The 20,838-nt window shown below is 36.6% G+C and overlaps 1 non-coding gene across 1 annotated transcript in view; it reads left to right on the top strand.

Annotated features, from left to right (window-relative positions):
* The window catches only part of LOC101015944, a 92,343-nt gene extending 73,555 nt beyond the window's left edge, over positions 1-18,788 (top strand). The window contains exon 3 of the transcript XR_002519585.2: positions 18,241-18,788. This is a non-coding gene — a transcript (uncharacterized LOC101015944). The remainder of the gene's footprint in view (positions 1-18,240) is intronic.
* Positions 18,789-20,838: the final 2,050 nt, after the last annotated feature.

Genomic DNA, 20,838 nt, shown 5'->3' with positions numbered 1-20,838 from the left:
CCCCTTCCATTTCTCCACCTGAAATCCCTTCACTAATGCTTATGGCCTGCAACAGTGCAAGAGAATGAACGTTCTCCCACCTGGCTGTGCTAATACTGAACCCTATGTCGTTATCTCCTGTTCCTGATGTTGTAGCTTCTCAGAGTACCTAAAGAGCACTGCTTTAGCTGAAGACCTCAATTACATGAAACTCGTGTATTCATTGTGCAAATCAAAGGATCATCCTCGTCGTTCTGCCTAAAGCTCCTCTCTCTCTAAAGCTCAATTACAAATCAACTTGCTGAGCTAGGGGTAGGGGTCATTATCTGAGACAAAAACTATGCTTTTACCTACATCTTGTCAGGAGAATTCACACACATGTTCATGTACATGCACATATTACCTCCTACCTCCATCTTCCTATAGAATGGATTTTCACATATATGAGAGAGGGAAACTCGCTTATGTCTTGCTGCCAATCACCACCCTTTGAAATGTGATATTTGGGAAGAAAAGACCCTCTGTTTTTTCGCTTAATTGTATCCTATATGTCACATGAGCGCTCTTCATTTCTTTTCCTCTTTTGTCTGACTGGGTTATTTCAAAAAACCTTTCTTCAAGGTCAGAATGTTTATCTACTACTTGATCTAGTCTATTGTTAAAATTATCTGTTCTATTTTTAATTTCATTCACTGAATTTTTCAGTTTCAAGATTTCTATTTGGTTCTTTTTAGTATCTATCTCTTTGTTGAATTTCTCATTTAGATCATGAATTGTTTTTCTGATTTCTTTGTATTGTCTCTCTGTTCTCTTGTATCTCACTGAGTTTTAAAAAATCATAACGTTGGATTTCTTTTCAGTCATTTAATATATGTCCTTTTCTTTAAGATCTGTTGCTGGAGAATTATTGTGTTTCTTTGGAGGTGGCATGTTTCCTTACTTTTTTATGTTTCTTGTGTCCCTATGTTATTCGTTTGTTTGTTTGTTTGTTTTGAGACGGAGTTTCGCTCTTGTTGCCCAGGCTGAAGTGCAATGGCGCGATCTCAGCTCACTGCAACCTCCGCCTCCTGGGTTCAAGTGATTCTCCTGCCTCAGCCTCCCAAGTAGCTGGGATTACAGGCACCCGCCATCACGCCTAGCTAAATTTTTGTATTTTTAGTAGAGATGGGGTTTCACCATGTTGACCAGGCTGATCACGAACTCCTGACCTCAGGTGATCCACCTATCTCGGCCTCCCAAAGTGGTGAGATTACAGGCATGAGCCACAATGCCCAGCCTATCCCTATGTTGATATGTGTGTATCTAGTTTAACAGTTGCTTCTTCTAGTTTTATTAAGTAGCTTATAGAGGAGGAGGTGGTTTTTTGTTTGTTTGGTTGTTTTTGTTTTTTTTTTGTAGATTTGTCTGTAGTGTTAGTTGGGTAGGATGCTTTGGCTCTGGGTTCTAGTGCCTGAAGTAGTGTAGTCTCTGTATGATTTCTTCAGTTGTAAATTAACATTGTTTACTGTGAATCCCTCAGTGGCTCAGAGTGTGGTTTTCCTGTGGAGGCTGTGGAGTGATTTTTCTGGGGATGGGCATGTCACGTGTGCAGTCCTCAGGCCACTGGTTAGTGCACGTGGGCACCGGTAATGGAGGGATTGGGCCTTGGGTGGACCAGTCCTTGGTCTTCTGGGCAGTGCACAGATGTAGGGTGGTTCTGCTGCTGGACTGGGCTGGGTCAATGTCAGTGGCTGCTGCCCCAGGCAGGCAAGTCTCAGGTTCTGGGGAGCATGTGCTTTAGTTCCCTATATCCTGAGGGCAGCCTCCCTGATGTGCCAAACATCCTCCTTTCTGTCGTGTAATAAACAGCATGGGCTCAGATGTTGGGGACACAGCAGCATTATTGATTCCAGCTGGTTTTGTTATACTGTAGCCCTCAGGGTGGATGTAGGAAGATGTCAGTGTGGACCTAGGCATGTGGAAATGCAGGGGCTATTTGGCCCAGAGTATGATGTCACCTGGTGGTGGCTTTGCTCTCAAAATGGCACTGTGCTGCTGCAGCCTGGGTTCTGGGGTGTGAGTCGGACCCAGTGTGAATTCCCTGTCTGGGATAATGCAGTCATATGGACTCTAGGGAGCTCTCTATAATAAGCTTAGGGCTTGTGACTACTGAGGGGCTCCCCTCTAGTTAAGATTGCAGGCATCTGTGGTAGAAATGTGGATTGCTGGAGATCTACAGTTAAGTTTTCCCCAAAATGAGGAATTTGTTGACTTTGAGCTAATCCTGGTTGGCTGCTTCCCTTCTCTATGCTGCCATCTTGCATTTCTGTGCCTCAGAGGGTCTTTGTCACTTTCTTGGTGAATTCCAGTGTTCGCTAGACCTTCCATTTGACTTGTGGTTATCGATCTGTTGTTTTAGTACTTCTTTGTAGAGATGAGTATTGGTTGCTTCTAGTCAGCCACCTTGATGACCTCTCAGAGCTCTGATCTAGTGTTTTCTTTTTTTCATATTTATTTGTTTTCCCAATGTTCCTGATATTATGCTATCTTGTAGTAGGGGATTAATATGTGCTTGTTAACTTAATGTTATCTAAGTCTATATTATTACTGGAATTAAAAAGAATATTTAGATACAGTAAATCATAATGAGAATCATGAAAAGTATTTATAAGTGCTTAGCTTTTAGGAAAATGGAATGAACAAGTTTCATTAACCACCCAAATTGACATTGAAAAAATATGTCCTGCATACCGAGAAATAGTAATATGCCTTTCTCACATGATAGAGGAAAATATCAGTGAGAAATATTTCACTCATGCTGTGGCAAGAGCGTCACAAAAATACTGTGAAGATTTTGAGTAAATAACCACTTCCTGGGATGTCTGGAAACTTATATGACACTCAGTTTTTCTTACACTGAAATAAACTTAGTGTTTTTTTAGCTAAGACAATTTGGGAAAATAAAATGCAATGAGACCAGATATGGGAATGTTTTAAATATACTGGAAATAGAATCAATAAATATTTTCAAATTTTGGCAATTTCAAAATACTTTAATGAAATATTTAGGACACTTAGGGATAAATATTATAATCATTCTTGGGATGATAGGATCAGGGGAGAGGTGTAGCAAGTGAAGAAAGAAGAGCAAGAGATAGAGAAATATAGATATTATGTCTGTAAAGATTTGCCTCTGTGCAGGAGATGATCTATAAATAATTTTAGAATTCATCCATAGGGATAAATATGAAACAAAATGTCCTCTATGAAGTATCAAATCATAAAAATTAGTCTATTTATTCTTAGGAAGAATATATATGCACTATATATATAAGAAAATAGGGAATTTTTCCCATTTTTTTCTCAATATTACCATCTAGAGGTATTTTGATACATATGTTGTTTGAAATTTTCTAGACACATCCATACACATATATTTTCTTTCAAAAGAGAGATAATGTTATCCACTTTCCTTTGTAAATTTATCACTTAATATATTATTTATACCTTTCAATGCCATTAAATATGTTCTACAACATCATCCTAATGGTAGCATAGCATTATGTAGCTGTGGCATTTTCTCTTTATCACAAACAATACTGGAGTGAATATTCTTTTACGTATCTCTTTGTGCACACGTCTAATTGTTATCTATAGAAATTCCTAGGTGTGGAACTATTGTTTCAAAATAAATGATTTAACACTTACTTCAAAACACTTGTGAAGTGGCTAAATATCTTACAAAATAGCCATGTAAATTTATAATCCAGGTGACCCATATAAGAGTGTTAGGAGATTATTCCTAACCTTGTGTTGCAGAGAGTAAGGCAATAAAAAATTGATCTGATGCACAGAAGTTCAGTGTACCTTTCATATTTGCCTATGATGATTCAAGGTTTCTGATATATAAAAATAATTATATTTTTACTTGACCTTCATCTCTAATTGGAATATGAGTTGTGGGTAGAGATATTTTATTTCCCATTGCATTCCTATTATCAAACTTACATTCTTCATGTAATAGGTATTTCAATATTTGTTAAAGTAATATTAGCGAATGGCACATGAAAATAATTTTGGTCACCTGAGCTTCAAGACATAGAATAAAATAAACCATAGCAGACAGTGGCAATCTACCAGCAGTTCACAATGGTATCCCATACAGTGAAAGTAATGCAATTAAAGAAAATATAACAACAACCAAAACTCATAAAAGGGAAGGATTCTCTGTATATAGACATAACTCATTTTATAGTGCTTTGCTTTATTGCACTTGGAAGATATTGTGAGAGTTTTTGTTTCATTTTATATTTTTTACAAATTGAAGAATGATGGCAATTCTGCATTAAACAAGTAAGTAGGTGCCGTTTTCCAACAGCATGGACTCACTTTGTGTCTCTGTGTCACATTTTGGCAATTCTCACAATATTTTAAACTTTTTCATTTTTATTGTATCTATTGTGGTGATCTGCTATCAGTGATATGAGATGTTACTATTGTAATTGTTTTGGAGTGCCACACACAATAATATAAGACAGCAAACTTAATAAATAAATGTTGTGTGTATTCTGACTGCTCCACCAACCAGCTATTCCCCCTATCTCTCTCCCTCCTTGGGCCTTCCTACTCCCTGAGACACAACGATGTTGAAATTAGGTATATTATATTATATTGTATTATATTATATTATATTATATTATATTATATTATATTATATTTTTTGAGATGAAGTCTTGCTCTGTCACCCAGGCTGGAGTGCAGTGATGTGATCTTGGCTCACTGCAACCTCCGCCTCCCAGATTCAAGCAATTCTCCTGTCTCAGCCTCCCGAGTAGCTGGCACTACAGGTGTGTGCCACCACACCTGGCTAATTTTTGTGTGTGTGTGTATATATATATATATTTTTTTTTTTTTTTAGTAGAGATGGGGTTTCACCATATTGGTCAGACTGGTCTCAAACCCCCGACCTCAGGTGATCCACTTGCCTCGGCCTCCCGAAGTGCTGGGATTACAGGCGTGAGCCACCGTGCCTGGGTGAAATTAGGCTAATTAATAACCCTACAATGGCCTCTAAGTGTTCAAGTGAAAGGAAGAATCACGTCTCTCATTTTAAGTCATAAGCTAGAAATGACCAAACTTAGTGAGGAAGGCATTTCAAAAGCTGAGATAGGCCAAAACCTAGGCCTCTTTTGCCAAACGGTCAGACAAGTTGTAAATGCAGGGGAAAAGGTATTGAAGGAAATGAAAACTGCTACTCTAGTGAACATATCAATAAGAAAGGGGAAAAACCTCAGTGCTGATATGGAGAAAGTTTGAGTGGTCTGGAAAGATCAAACCAGCCGCAACATTCTCTTAGGCTGAAGCCTAATACAGACCAAGGCTTTAACACTCTTCAATTCTGTGAAGGTTGAGAGGTGATGAACTTGAAGAAGAAAAGTTGGAAGCTAACAGAGGTTAGTTCATGAGGTTCAAGGAAAGAAGCCATCTCCATAACATAAAAGGTGCAACGTGAAGTAGCAAGTGTTGATGGAGAAGCTGCAGCAAGTTATCCAGAAGATCCAGCTAAAATAATTGATGAAGGTGGCTACACTCAACAAAAATTTTTTAATGTAAATTAAACAGCCTTCTACTGGAAGAAGAGGCCATCTAGGACATCGATAGCCAGAGAGAATAAGTCAATTCTTGGCTTCAAAGCTTCAAAGAACATATTGGTTCTCTTGTTAGGGGCTAAGGCAGTTGATGACTTTAAGTTAGAGCCAGAATTTATTTACCATTCCTAACATCTTAGAGCCTATAAGAATTTTGCTAAATTTACTCTGCCTGTGCCCTATAAATAGAAAAAAAAAAAAGCCTGCATGATAGAACATCTATTTACAGAATGGTTTACTAAATATTTTAAGCCCACCGTTGAGACTACTACTCAGAAAACAAGATTTCTCTCAAAACATTACTGCTCACTGACAATGCACTTGGTTACCCAAGAGCTCTGATGGAAATATACAAAAAGATTAATATTGTTCTCATACCTGCTAACAACACCCATTCTGCAGCCTATAGATCAAGTGGTAATTTTGACTTTCAATTCTTATTACTTAAGAAATATATTTTATAATGCTATGGCTTCCATAGATAGTTATTCCTCTGATAAATCTGGGCAAAGCAAATTGAAATCATTCTGGAAAGGATTCGCCATTCTAGATGTCATTAAAAGTATTTGTAAGTCATAGGAGGATTTAAAAATATCAACATTATCAAAAAATTTAAAATAAATTAATTCTAACCTTGATAGATGACTTTGTGGGGTTTAAGATTTCATTGGAGGAAGTCACTACAGATGTGGTGAAAATAGAAAGAACATGAATTAGAAGTGGAGCCTGAAGATGTGACTGAATTGCTGCAATTTCATCATAAAACTTTAATGGATGAAGAATTACTTATTATGGATGAGCAAAGAAAGTGATTTCTTGAGATGGAATCTATTCCTGGAAGATGGCTAAACATTGTTGAAATGATAGCAAAGACTTTAGAATATTACATAAATTTAGCTGTTAAAGTAATGCCAGGGCTTGAGAGTATTGGCTCCAGTTTTGAAAGAGGTTCTACAGTGGATAAAATGCTATCAAACAGCATCACATGCTACAGAGAAATCTTTTGTAAAATGAAGAGTCAATCAACATGACAAACTTCTTTGTTGTCTTATTTTAAGAAATTACCATAGCCACCCCAGCCTTCAGGAACCACCACCCTAATTAGTCAGTAGTCATCGGTATTAAGGCAAGACCCTCCACCAGCAAAAAGATCATGACTCGCTGAGGACTCAGATGATCATTAGCATTGATTTAGCAATACATTATTTTTAATTAAGGTATGTACATTTTTTAGACATAATGCTACTACACACTTAATAGCCTATAGTGTAGTGTAAACATAACTTTTATATGCACTGGAAAGCCAAAAAGTCTATGTGACTTGCTTTATTTCGATATTCGCTTTATTGTAGTCATCTGGAACCTAACCTGCAATATATCTGACATATACCTGTATATGTACTATTAAGAAATAAAAGCTCATGCGTCATGTTTTCCAAATAATTAAATAGTAATAAAAACTAGTGATAGCTTCTTTCATCAATAATTATGTTTTATTGTGTTCTGACTTTAATTTCCTCTTAAAACAAATATTAAAATTGTGTATGTTTACAATACTACTTACTTATTCAAGTTTGCAGTAAAAATAAGAAACCAGTCTTTTCTTAAATTGTATGCAACCTCTGCAAAGCCTCTAACATTTTAGACAATAAAGCAAATACAGTTCTTATTTAATAAGGAACCTCAGAGAAAATTGGGAGGTTTATTTCACAAATGTTTCTTCTGGAAAGGCCAATATTATATTTGAATACATGTGGTTGCTATAAGATACACTTACTACTTTATATTATAGTATAAGAAATAGCTATTTAACCTTACAAGTAAACAGCTTACATGATTTTAGGTCAGATCTATCCAAGTAACAGATATCACATTTTAGCCTGGATGGAAAATATTCTATGGTGTAAAAGTGTCAAGACAGGCTGAATAACTTAGATCTTTCTAACTCAGAAAAACCTGCCTTTAACACAGCATATTTGTTTTTCAATATTATTTTGTAGAATGTGCTATATAAGCAATTGAAAGATTATAATTTTTTTGAAATCTGGTTTAAAAGATAATTTTGTTTTCTATGCTTCTGTGATGTAAGGCAAAAACCCTGGACAATTTGTAACAGAATTGTTTTCATCATGTACCATCTTTTATCTCTATGGCATATTTATGCTTTAATGCCATTTTAAAATTAATACAAGTCCAGTGCTATTTCCTTTCATTGTAACATATTATCCACACAAGAGATTAAAGGGGCTCACTGGTTTCCACAGTGAAGACTAGACCCTGTCCTTTAGACCAGTGCTTTTCAAACTTTAATGTACATATCAATCAATGGAAGAAACTTGTTGAAATGAAGATTCTGATTTAGTATGTCTAGGTAAGAACCAAAGATTTTGAACTTTGAACCAGCTTCCTAATGATACTTTCAGATACTACTGGTTCAAGAACCACACTTGGAATAGTGAGCCTTTACAATTAAAAAGTTCATTATATGTGTGTGGGGAGGGAGAGTAAAGGAAGGGGTGGGGAGGGCAGTGTTAAAGGAATGATACAAGGTAACCCATAAAAAATGTTGCAGATTTCACCTGACAGATACAGAAATAGACCTACTGATTTTCATTCTGTAAGTGATTGGTTTATTCTTTATTTTGTTTTTAATCCTTTGATTATTAAGAATAAGTAGAAACACATCTTTTCTTGTTAAGCTACAACTAGGTTAGGTTGCACAGGAAGTTCAATGAGTAAATATGCAAACCATCTTTTTAATAACCCGCAAATAAATAAAGAAATGTACTAAGCAAAAATAAAGCTAAAAGTAAGATTTATTTTGGGAAAAATAAGTCAAACAGTGGTTTTAGAAGTCTGTTTTATAATATCAAGGAGATTCAGGCAGAGAAGGACACAGTACTAGATAGCTTATGTTTAACTGTGAGAGAACAAAGACAAACTAGAAGCCACAAAAGTCAAGGTCAGCTTGAGCAAATCAAATTCTGGCTGACTCAAATATGTTGTTAGTAAGCAGTTATTTGGAGTTATGGCTTTGCTTAAAAATACTAAATAATAAGGAAGATTGAAAAAGAGAATATCTGTTTCTCATGATACTTAAAAATAGAAAGCAAATCATCTTTACTCTTCCGTGAGCATTTTATGTTATGAAAGATAATTCCCAGTAATTCTTTTCTTGAATAATCATTACTGTATTGATTAATTTATCACATTTCACTCCAAATATTGCTATTTTGTTATTTTACATAGAAAATATACAGACTTCTATAGCATGAATTAGATCTCAGGTTTACAAACTGAATTGATAGAAACCATGATGTCCTTTCAATAATAAAGAATAGATTTGCAAGGCATACGTTATCAGTCTAGAGTGCTCCTTCTTAATGTGATGGCCCTGGTTCTGAAGGCTTTCAAGATAAAGATGTAGTTCCAGTCAGTAAGGCTTCTTCCCAAGCAAGGAAAGGCCCCTTTCCATGTAACCCATCACTGCATTTTTACCAATATGCAAATCACAAGATTGTTGGGCATGGGGAAAAAGTATCTCTACCAGGGACAGATAGCCTATAGAAATGAGAAAAAAATGAAATAAGACTGAATTCTACATGCATCCTGCCAGCTAACATGTTTGTCAGCATATAAGATGCATCCTGTACTCAGTGTGGTTTTTCAAAAACAGACCTGAAGATGAGGATTTGTATGAAAGTGGCTTATCAGGTAGTCTTTGTAAGGGAAATCAAACAAGCAAGCGAACAATGAGAAAAAACGGTAGGTGAATGGGAAAGAAATAGGAAAGAGGAAAACAAAATGCCAGAAAGAAACATGTCAAGCAAAGTCCTACAGAGGGTAACATTGAGTTAGTCTTAAAGTTACCATTTTCTGGACACACTGTGGCCCACACCTAGAGTTGTCTCAACCAGAGGGCAAAGGGGCTGGAATATTTACACCCCTGCAAACAGCTGACAAGCCGTCAGTTAGTTAAGAACTACGCCTGGGAGATCATAAATTACTGGGCACTTCTGGTTTCCTCTACTCAGAAAAAGCAATTCTGGCCAGGCGCTGTAGCTCACACCTGTAATCCCAGCACTTTGGGAGGCCGAGGCGGGCGGATCACCTGAGGTCAGGAGTTTGAGACCAGCCTAACCAACATGGTGAAACCCCATCTCTACTAAAAATACAAAAATTAGCCAGGCATGGTGGGAGGTGGAGGTTGCAGTGAGCCGGGATCGTGCCACTGCACTCCAGCCTGGTGACACAGAGTGAGACTCCGTCTCAAAAAAATAAATAAATAAATTCTACAGCCAGAGGGGATTTTTCAGACAGACAGAGGTACTGGCTGATAGGAGTGAAGAGCTCACTGGAAAGCCATGTGCACACAGTCAGTAAAGAGGGCCCAATAGGATGTGAGCATAACATAGAATAGTCTATATCTCCTAATTTTACAAAACAAGATAATATGAGAAATGCCTTTTAAAATAATAATATTCATGTTGCCTCACTCCATCACAAAAAGTGGGTATTGTCAAACAATAAAGGGAAAATGATGCATGCTTACCAAATTAATAATACAAAATATTTATTACTTTTAAATATTATGGAGCTTTCTGTTGAAAAGTATCCCTGGTCTTGGCCTTTCCAATCCCCAAAACTATCACTGACTGTTAGAATCTCTTTCTAAGACAAGCTTCATTCACAGAGCGCTACCATTATATTTTTTCCTCAGAGAGTGATTATTTACTTACCCAGTTTTGGTTAATCTAAATAACCTACCCGGTATTTCTAAAAAGAAAGCAAGAAACAAATTTCTCTAATCTCAATTACATAATCTTTGTTTTATAGTGTTATTTTTTTTAGTTTGTGACTACCATACTTCCTGAGTTTTGTTTGGTTTTATTTTTGTTTGTTTGTTTGTTTAGTGCTTCTTAAAATATTCCCTGATGTTTTCTTTTATTTCTAAGAGATTGGTTCAGTCAGGGCCCCTATTTCAAGTAACAAACATACAGCTGAACTCAATTATGCTAAAGTCCTGCTTATTGGCTAGACTATCTGGGGAGGGTGAGTTGGAGTTGGCCTGAAAGAGCACCAAAATTAGTAAGCAAAATGCTGTAGGGCATTCCCCTCTATCTCCCATCTCTGCTTGTCTTCAAGTGCCAAATTATGCTCTCAAAACAATATCTTCCCATGAAGTGGGTTGTTGCTGCAGGCTCTTTTGAGCTTACATCCTTTTAGTGTTGTGACGGGTGCTGATAGGATTGGTTTAGCTCTTTCAACACCATTTAAAGAATATCAAGGAAATAATCTACTTAACCCAGCTTGGGTCTTGTTATGGTTTAGACATAGTTTGTTTGGCCCCAACAAGTCTTATGTTGAAATCTGATCCCCCAGCATTGGAGTCGGGGACCAGGAGGGAGGTGTTTGGGTTGTGAGAAGGGATCCCTCATGAATGGGTTTGTGTTGTCCTCCTAGGAGTGAGTGAGTTCTCACTCAATTCCCGCAAGAACTGGTTATTGAAAAGAGCCTGACCTCCTCCCCTCTCTCTTCTCCTTCCTCTCTCATCACTCTGACATCATTTCCCTTCCCTTTCTGCCGTAAGTGGAAGCAGTCTTAGGCCTTCATCAAAAACAGATGCTGGTGCCATGCTTCTTGTATAGTCTGCAGAACTGTGAGCCAAGTAAATCTCTTTTCTTTATTAATTACTCAACATTAGGCATTCCTTTATAGCAACACAAATGGACTAAAACGGGTCCTGTGTCCATTCTTTAGGTCAAACACACTGAGGAGGGGGTGGTATGAGGTTCTGAGATTACCCAATATGGGTTATGTTCTTTGTCCAAAACACAGAGGATTTTGCTATGTTACCATAATCACAGACATGGCCACTTAACAATCTATAATCTAGGTGGTCATACTAATTTGTGCCTACCACAATAACAGGGTAAATTCTACCAGTAATTGGCTGCTACTGAGTACCTTGCTACATACATTCTGGTAACTGTTAAAAAATAAACTTTCTGGTTTTTCTGATAACTTTTATTTTTTCACCAAATTCATCTTTATTCTGCCTCAAATACTGCTGTATATTTCTCATTTAATTTACTAAATGCTTAAGTACTATTAAGTAATACTTCCTGTGACATTAGTAAGAATGCTTTATGAGCAATTTCTAATGTGCTTTAAAGCTTAGGACTCTCTTCTCTGCCATATTCCAAATTCGCATCCTTAAAGGGGAAGCGATCTTGAATACACAAGAAGAATCAATTTCTAAATATTATAGTGAACATTTTTATCTGTCCGGCATTGATTCCACTTTCTTTTGATAATAGTTTTCCATCCTCAGTCAGATAAAAACCTACTTTCAATGATATCAATCCAGAGGAAGGAGAACCAAGAGACAGAAGAAATCCAAGACCCAGAGATACTTTTGAGATCTTAAAAAGCCATACCTGGTCTTCAGAGCTTCTTGGACTATGCATTCCCATTTGCTAAATAAAATTTTGTCTGTGTTTTCTGTCACTTTCAACTAAAATAATTCTAACTGAAATACAGAATTGCTCAGTGGTATTAATATATTTAGGGAGCATCATTTTCAAAATAAGTCATGAGTTCACTGAAATCTCAAAGCATGTCAATTTTTAAAACAGTGAACCCAGTATGAAGTATTGAAATTTACAGGCTATACTAAAAGTGGATTTAACTAAGTTCATGAACAGCCTATCTTAATATAGGACGAAAATCTTCAGAATGAAAATACCATCCTAAGAGAAAACAAAATTCTGTATACAATGTTAGAAACTGACAAACTAGAGAGAAGCATGCTGAAATATATCAAAGCAACTTTCACATATATAAAGATTCTATATCAAACAGTGCTTGCTTCTAAGCAAAGATATTTACTGTAAAATGATCTGTCAATATTATTAGGATGGAAATGTTCAATGAGCGCTCCAGTTTGTACAGATCTAAAGGTAGTCAAGGGACTGAGGTAATGCCAAGCACAGGGCCTGGGCTATTTGGGTAATCGCTTTTAAACATTCCTTTGGCTATACTAATTAATTATTCAGTGACATTCGCATCATTTTCCCTGGCTTGCCATCAGTTAAAATACAACATTTGCCAAGCATACCACTCAAGAAGATGAAGAACACTACGTTTTCCTACACCTTCCCAACATAATGTTGGAACAATTTCATTAGGTCTTAGACTTTCATTTTAAGAAACTCCACCTTCAAGGTTTCACAGCCATTGCCTCTTTGTAGCTTCACAGAGAGAGGCGAGTATTGCAATGCATTACAATAGGAAAGCCTAAGAAGGATAAATGGATTGAGTTCTACTGCCAGTTAATCACTTTGAGAAAATGGCCTTCACCTATAGCAGGAATAAACGAGGTTGGCAAAAAGTTATTTCTGACTAATGCAGTCTGAAGACTTGTGGCCAAGACAACTACAGGGCAAACCTTTATATTTGATAAATAAAATCCCTCAATTTCAGATAAAGTGTAATTCACAGTTATTTGCTCAAAATCTCTCACATTGCCTTTTCACGTGTCAAATTTGAATTTCCAGTTGGAGTGATAAGAAAAAAATGTCTGCATATTATTTGAATTAGTTACGAAGCTAGCAACTGCTGCTATACTATTTTAGATTGAAGAAAGATGAAATTTCTCCTTAGGACATCTTCACTTAAATGCACAGTTGAGGCCTATCAGAGTCCCCACAAGCCCTGAAGAAGTTTTGGGTAACTTTATCATCCCAGCCCCACCACACACATACACACACACAAATACACACTCACACACAGTAATATGCACACACTACTCCTAAAGCAAGCTGGCTAGGAAGTATTTTTAAATATTTATGTTAAATTTATATTATTATACTTCATTTTCTGAAAATATCAACCTGAATTTTAGATAAAATTTGAGGGCCAGGCACAGTGGCTAATGCCTATAATCCCAGCACTTTGGGAGGCTGAGGCGGGCAGATCACTTGAGGTCAGGAGTTCAAGACCAGCCTGGCCAACATGGCGAAACCCCATCTCTACTAAAAATACAAAAATTAGCCAGCGTGGTGTTGGGTGCCTGTAGTCCCAGCTACTCAGGAGGCTGAGGCACGAGAATCGCTTGAACCCGGGAGGTGGAGGTTACAGTGAGCCGAGATAGTGCCACTGCACTCCAACCTGGGTGACAGAATGAGACTCCATCTCAAAAAAAAAAAGATTTGGGGTTAGGTATAATATTAGTAAGGATAATAATAATTTGTAACCTTTACTGAATCTTTCTATACGTAGAAAAATTTCTGAGCTAACATATATACATATATATATGTGCACATATATGTACACATGCACATATATATGCATATATAATATACATATATATGTGTATATATGTGGTTGTGTGTATATGTATATATGTATGTATTATATATAAATATGCATACATATATACATATAAATATATATGTATATATACACATACATACACACAACCACATATACTACATGTATATGTCAAGCACTTTTCTGAGTACTTCACATGTATTAATTCATTTATTTTTCATAACAACCCTTCATAAAATACAATAGTGTATGTGTATCAATGTTTTATGGATAAGGTAGCTAAGGCACAGAGTTTAAGTATATTGTCCAAGTTTGCACAGCTAGAAAGTAGAAGATTTGAAATACCAGACCAGGCAGCTTGCCCCTGGGGCGTTTAGTCACTTTCATTTCTTTACTTTTTATTTTATGAGAATATAGTACATGTATATATTCATGGGGTTAATCACCCTTTAATCACCCACCATAGCCCACAAATTTCCAAACTTTTACAAATATGGATGATTATTAGAATCAAATTAATTGTTGGTTTAGTGAATTAGAATAGCATAGTAGTTAAAAGCATGGATATTTATGTCAGACATACTTTCCCACTTATTATGTTGAGTGACATTTGGCAAGCTAACTTTCTTATGCCTCAGTTTAACAGTTTAATTTTCTGTAAAACTGGAACACAGACCTGTCATTATTAAGAGATTAAAGAAAGTGTGAAAGTGTATATGAGTGTAACTTGTTACATTTCAAAAATAAATACTGATCGACGGTATTTATTTTACTCATTGTGCCCCCTCTGCCTATTTCTAGTAAAAATAAAATTCATATTGGTCAATAATATTAATTTTGTGGGATTTTTCTGCCTAGACAAAATTAGAAAAAGCAAAATACTAGAAAACTAGGGCCTAAAGGTTGATAGAAGCTGGAGAAATAGAATGCATCACCTCTGCCAATGAGAGAGAGAGAGCCCAGCAGTAGTTAGTACCTCTGAAAAACCTATAAAGATGTGCACACTGACTTTCTCATGTTCATGTTCAGACAGCATGAAGCCATTGTACAATAATGTCAGTCAGGAGAGAACTTTCCTGTTTCCCTTACTGTTCGTCTCTCCCAGTGCTTTGACATTGGCAGGGATTCAGGAATCCGAAGGTGGAGTAGAAATGTTAGGCAGGGAAAGAAAATGTTGCCACCCATATTCCCTTTTTCAAATTACAGGTTTCCACTTGCAGCAGGCCGCGGTTGTAGAAAGGTCAAAGAAGATTTATCTACAAATTGAGATGAAAGGATTGAACAGTATTTTGGATCGGGTAGTCTCAATTCAGAATTGAGGCTTTATTTGTGACTTAGTGTGAACATAGGACTTTCTGCTTTTTAAGAGTAAGCTGAGAAATCAAGGGACCTGCCCTTTTTAACATCCAATGGAAAGTGAACTACACTCACTTATAGGTACTGAAGAGAACAAAAATGGAATTGCTTTTATGAATATTCCATGTGATTTTTCCTTGTTCCAAGTAATTTTTTTTATCATTTAAAGTCAAACTCTAAAAATGTGAAATTTGGAATCCAGACCTGAAAAAGAGTAATATTTTAGTAAATGTAATAGTTAGGTTTAGAAGACACAGAAGAATTGGAATATCCAAAACACTCTCTAAAATTCCATTATATCACCTTTGCCTCCATAAACTGTCTCCCATCTCTTAGTTGAGGAAGATAACATGTCCCTTTTTGTCACAATGGTTGCTTGACTGGGAATCAACATCCAAATTCAACGTGACCTGGTGGGGAGAGATACTGAAGTATAGAGCAAAAATAGTTAAAAGAAGCATTCAAGCAAAACTATTTGAAGGAGTTTACTAAAAAACATTGTAAAAATTTTGGCAAATAATCATGAAAACAGATTGTGAAAATGTCAGACAAGGGAAAGTGTAATGTATTTCTAAACCAGACTGATTATTTTACATGTATTAATTTAGTAGAAGGTGTGTATCCAATGTGCTAGTTGGTTAGCTGGCTGAAACTTTAATGGTTTTCTAGTTGACTAGTGCAAACTTGGATGTCATTATGTTAAGCACTTTGAATCATATTGACATAGTATAGAAGGTAGTTAAATTCTTTAAGAATAAGAATGCTGTGTGACTCACATAGCCACTCTCAAACCTAAAGAGTCTTGCTTCACCAAGGCCTTGAGAAAGACATAGGTGATGACAACACATAAAGATTTAAAGAGTGCTTTATTGGCTTTAGGCCAGGGATGCTGGTAGGATGAAATGCAATTTGACTGTCTTCTGAGCTTCATGGGATCATAAGGTTGTAGAGCACAGTAAACCACTAGAAACAAAGTGGACATAGTTATCACAGCAGGTAGCACAGAAAGCAGAGTAATCCGCTGCCATGGGAGGCTGTGACTTGCAAAGATCTCTGGCGATGCTTAAATAATCATAAAGTACCTTAAGTTCTGGTTTAATTTGCATAATTAAATGTAGAGCAAAAGAAAACAAAACTTTAGTCCTGCCTTAAGCCAACATGAAAGAGAGTCACAGTTTATCACCCCATTTCTAATCTTGAGTCAGTTCCCAAGCCCAGAGCAATCAGTTCTCAATTCCACTGAAGTCTCCCCTGTAACACCACAATTGAGTACTCTGTATCTCTTTGTAGGCTTCTCATAGTAACTTATACTTATTCACCTGAGTCACTAGGTGCTGAGGCAGGGAAATCCAAATATGTCAGGTACAATCGTAAAAGGCATTGATTAATACTAATTTTTGAAGACACATATGTCACTATAGTCTTGAATAGCAATTTAAAGTGCTGAAATTTCAAAGGAAGTTTCAACATGAATTTACATGGTCTGATATGGAAGTATATGTAAGTATTTGTGTATGTATATATGTATGTATGAATAAATGCATGTCTACTTATACAATATTAGAATCTTAACAATGGAACTGTGTTACCTCATGAAATTTCAAATAAAAGCCTTTTAACCTCATGTTTTCTGCCAAAATAGTGAATAAGACATCCCTGGAGGAAGAGCAGAGATTAGAACCACCTAGAAAGAGTCCAAATAAGTAGGAGTGGTCATTGTCAGCACAGTTTGGTCAGCACAGAATGTTTATGGGACTTGAAGAAAAGCAGTAGATTACCATAACATTAATGAGGCAATGACTCTAACTGTTGCTGCTGTTGCAGATGTGTTTTCTTAACTGGAGAAAATTATTGTAGCTCTTGGCATTCAGTATTCATTTATCGATTTTGTGCATGCATTTTTCTCTATTTCAACAAATTGAGACAACTAGAAGTAGTTTGCATCCCCCCGGGACAAGTTTGCCTAGACTGGCTCTCTTTACCAGCTCTCTCCAGACTTTTCTTTGCTTATCTTAATTTTTTGCTTAAACAAATGCTGTCTTCTTCCTCCAGGAAAAAGAAGAGAGAGCCAACTACTCTACAAAGGAAAAGGGATGTAGTTTGTAGGATTTTCCTTGTTATGAGAGGAGCAGAAACCTAACTGTTGACAAGGGTATGCTCATGGCTAATTCGAAAGACCCTGTTGAAATTGAAATTATGGTGTTCTGTTCAGCCCTAAATATGCCAGATGCTGGAGATGCCAAGGTGAATAAGTCAATGGCTGGCTCTTCTCTGATAAAGGCAGTTGAATTCTGGTGAGGAACACAGAGACATAAACAGATTCATTCCTTCATCCCACAAACACTGAATGTTCACTCTGCGCCAGGAACTATTCTACCTGTTAGACATATAAAGGTTTGAAAAAGTACACATGGTTGATGCACTCCTGATGATTATTTTCTAATAGGAAAAATATATTTTAATCAAAACCCCAAACAAATAAAATGTAGAAATGTCTCTATGTTAAGCTAAGAAAAAGAGAAATGTTTTGAGAGCCTGTGAGAGGAGTTTCACCTGATCTTAGAAGTAAAGGATAGCTTCCATGTGGTGATGAGGAATGGAGGATAGTTTCCCAGTTGGAGAGAATATTGTTCACTGTGGTCCTGTTTGAAGTAGGAAATAATTAATTGAAAACCCAAGGAAGCTTAGTATGATGGGAGATCAGAAAATGAGGCAGGGGTTTGTGAGAAATAAAGCTTAGGAAAAGTAGGAAAAGTGGAAAAAGTGGAGGCCATATCATGCAGGACCTTGCAGGCCAGATTAAGAATCGTGCTCTTTATCCTAACATTATTAAACTATTGAACATTTTCAGCAGGTGGGTAACAGAATATTTACTGGAGTTGAAGAACAGTAGATTACCATAACCTTAATGAGACACTGACTCTAACTGTTGCTGCTGTTGCAGATGTGTTTTCTTAACTGAAGAAAATCATATCACATGTGAACTTTCTGACCATACTGTGGAGCGGTGCTAATAAGGAGGTAAGAGTGAATGTAGATAAATCTGTTACGAGGTTGTTAAAATAATCAGATGAACCATAATGAGATTTATTTCTAGACAAATGATGATAGAGATAGAAATAAATAAATTCAAAAATATTTCAGAGCTAAAACTGGCAAGATGATGATATGAAAGGTGAGAAAGAGGGTTATATCAAAGGTGACTTCTTATTTTCTGGTTTGCTTATCTGCCTGCTTGGCAGTGCCATTCTCCAAGAGAACACTAATGAAAGACTATGTTTTAGAGGAAAGACAAAATATTTTATTTTATTTTATTTTATTTTGAAGTGTCTATGTCACTTTCAAATATAAGGGGCATGTAAATATATCAAAAGTATATGATATGGAAGTTCCTGAAAAAAATTAAACATAGAATTACCATATGATCCAGAAATTTCACTTCTGAATATATAACCAAAGGAATTGAAAGCAGGGACTCAAACATATAATTGTATACTAATGCTCACAGCAGCATTATTCGCAGTAGCCAAAAAGGTGGAAACAACAAAAATGTCTATCAACAGATAAATGGATAAACAAAATGTGGTATATATAGAATTGAATATTATCCATCCTTAAAAAGGAATAAGATTCTGATTCTTGCTACAACATGGAAACAACATGGAAGAACCTTAAAAACATTGTGCTTTGTGAAATAAGCTAGACACTAAAGAGCAAATATTGTATGATTCCACTTATCGGAGGAACCTAGAACAGGCAAATTTGTAGAGGCAGAAAGTAGGATGGTGGTTGTCAGGGGCTGGAAGGGCGTTATTTCATGGGTATGGAGTTTCAGTTTGGGAAGATTTTTTAAAGTGCTGGAGATGGATGTTGCTGATGGTTGCACAACAATGTAAATGTGCTTAATGCCACTGAACTATATGCTTCAAAGTGGTGAAAATGGTAAATTTTATGTTATATGTATTTTTCCATAATGGAAAATGTATGTAGATCTGGAGCTCAGAGTCCTAGGCTAAAGATATAAATGAAAGTGTCACCATTGTGTTTATGACAAGTGAAGTCATGTAAAATTGTCTAGTTTGAATGTATGTGGATGGAAATGTATGATGGAAGGAAAAGAGAATTTAGAACTAAAGCTGATGAACTCAATAATGGCTATGGGGAGAAGGACTGGTCTTCAGAAAGGACAGGGATGGGATGGCTAGAAATGTGAGAGGAAGACAAAAAGAGAAAGGAGAAAAGTGTCAGGTAAGTTAAAGGGAGTGAATATTTCTAGGAGCCAACGATCAGTAGTGTTCCTTGCTACTTGAATCCCTCTTGGTGGAAGGATTCTATTTCTCATTTATCTTGAAGAGTCCTCCTTGGGACTGTAATGCTATAGTAGTTCATTTTTGCTGTAAGGCAAAGCTCTCTGTAATTCCAGTTTGAGCTTTTTTTTTCCCTCTATTTAATTTGTCATAGGAAATTACCCATCAAGCCACAGATGTGGTTTGAAGAAGGGGAAGTAATTTGGCAGGAGTAAGGCACTCTGGATGTATGAGCTATCTGCCTATGCAAATTACTAATGCCTTTAGAACCTGCTTGGGCTCAGTGCTGTTTTCACTTGATATTTAAGAGCTTCTGAGTATAGCACATTTTACGGCTAGGAGAAATAGATTATATCCAGCTCATGACAAGCAGCTGGGGTCAGATATCCCGGGACATTGTTCCCCGGGCCTAAGATTCAACCTCTGTGAGCTGATCCAGAGCTCTTTCTCAAGAAGAAAATAAACTTGGTAAAGCAGGCCTGACTTTGCTACAGAAGTCTTGGGTCCTCATCCGCTATTCTTCTTTCACAGTTTACAGTAGGCTTGATTGCACATTGCCACCTGCCTCTGACACTTCAAGCAACACAGCATATGCTGTTTTATAAGGATCAGTTGGCAAAGATATTTGTCCTGTACCTTAGACCAGCTAGAGAGGCATTCTTTGCTCTGAGCCCCACTAAAATGAACAGGCTCTTGCTTTATCCAGCAAATAGATCTAGCTAGAACAACATTAAATGACACATTTCTCAAATACCTCAAGGGGTACCCCAAGAATGTTAAGTGGAAATCAAGATGTGTAAATATATCCTTTATTTTGTATCAGATGAACAAGACTCCAGAAAAAATTTCTGGGGTAGTAAAAAAAACTATCTCTCTATCCATCCCTGGCACGACAGTCAAACATTTAGGGTGCCATTTATTTCTTTCTTCCTAGATCCTATAGCAAAAATTCATCACTTTAGAGGTTCATCAGAATGACCTATAAGAATGTGAGTTTGTTAGGGTCCCTATGGACTAAACAGTGGCACAGAGCCTAAGAGTTGTCATATCTCTATGGCAGGATTGTGAAAGTTTGCTCCTGCCCTGCAAGTCCCAAGGTAATAAAACCGTTCTACAATGCAGTTGAGTTAGAAAAAAAAGACTTCATAAAGCATGTCAACCACTGTTGGCAGTCATGCAGGATCATAATAGCATTGTTAAAGTAAGCATGAGTATGAATGTGTATGAGAAAAAAC

Source organism: Papio anubis, chromosome X, assembly GCF_008728515.1.
Source record: "Papio anubis isolate 15944 chromosome X, Panubis1.0, whole genome shotgun sequence".
In the NCBI taxonomy this organism is placed as follows: Eukaryota; Metazoa; Chordata; class Mammalia; order Primates; family Cercopithecidae; genus Papio; species Papio anubis.
The sequence above is the reverse complement of the archived record's forward strand: the minus strand, read 5'-3'. Positions and strand labels throughout refer to the sequence as shown.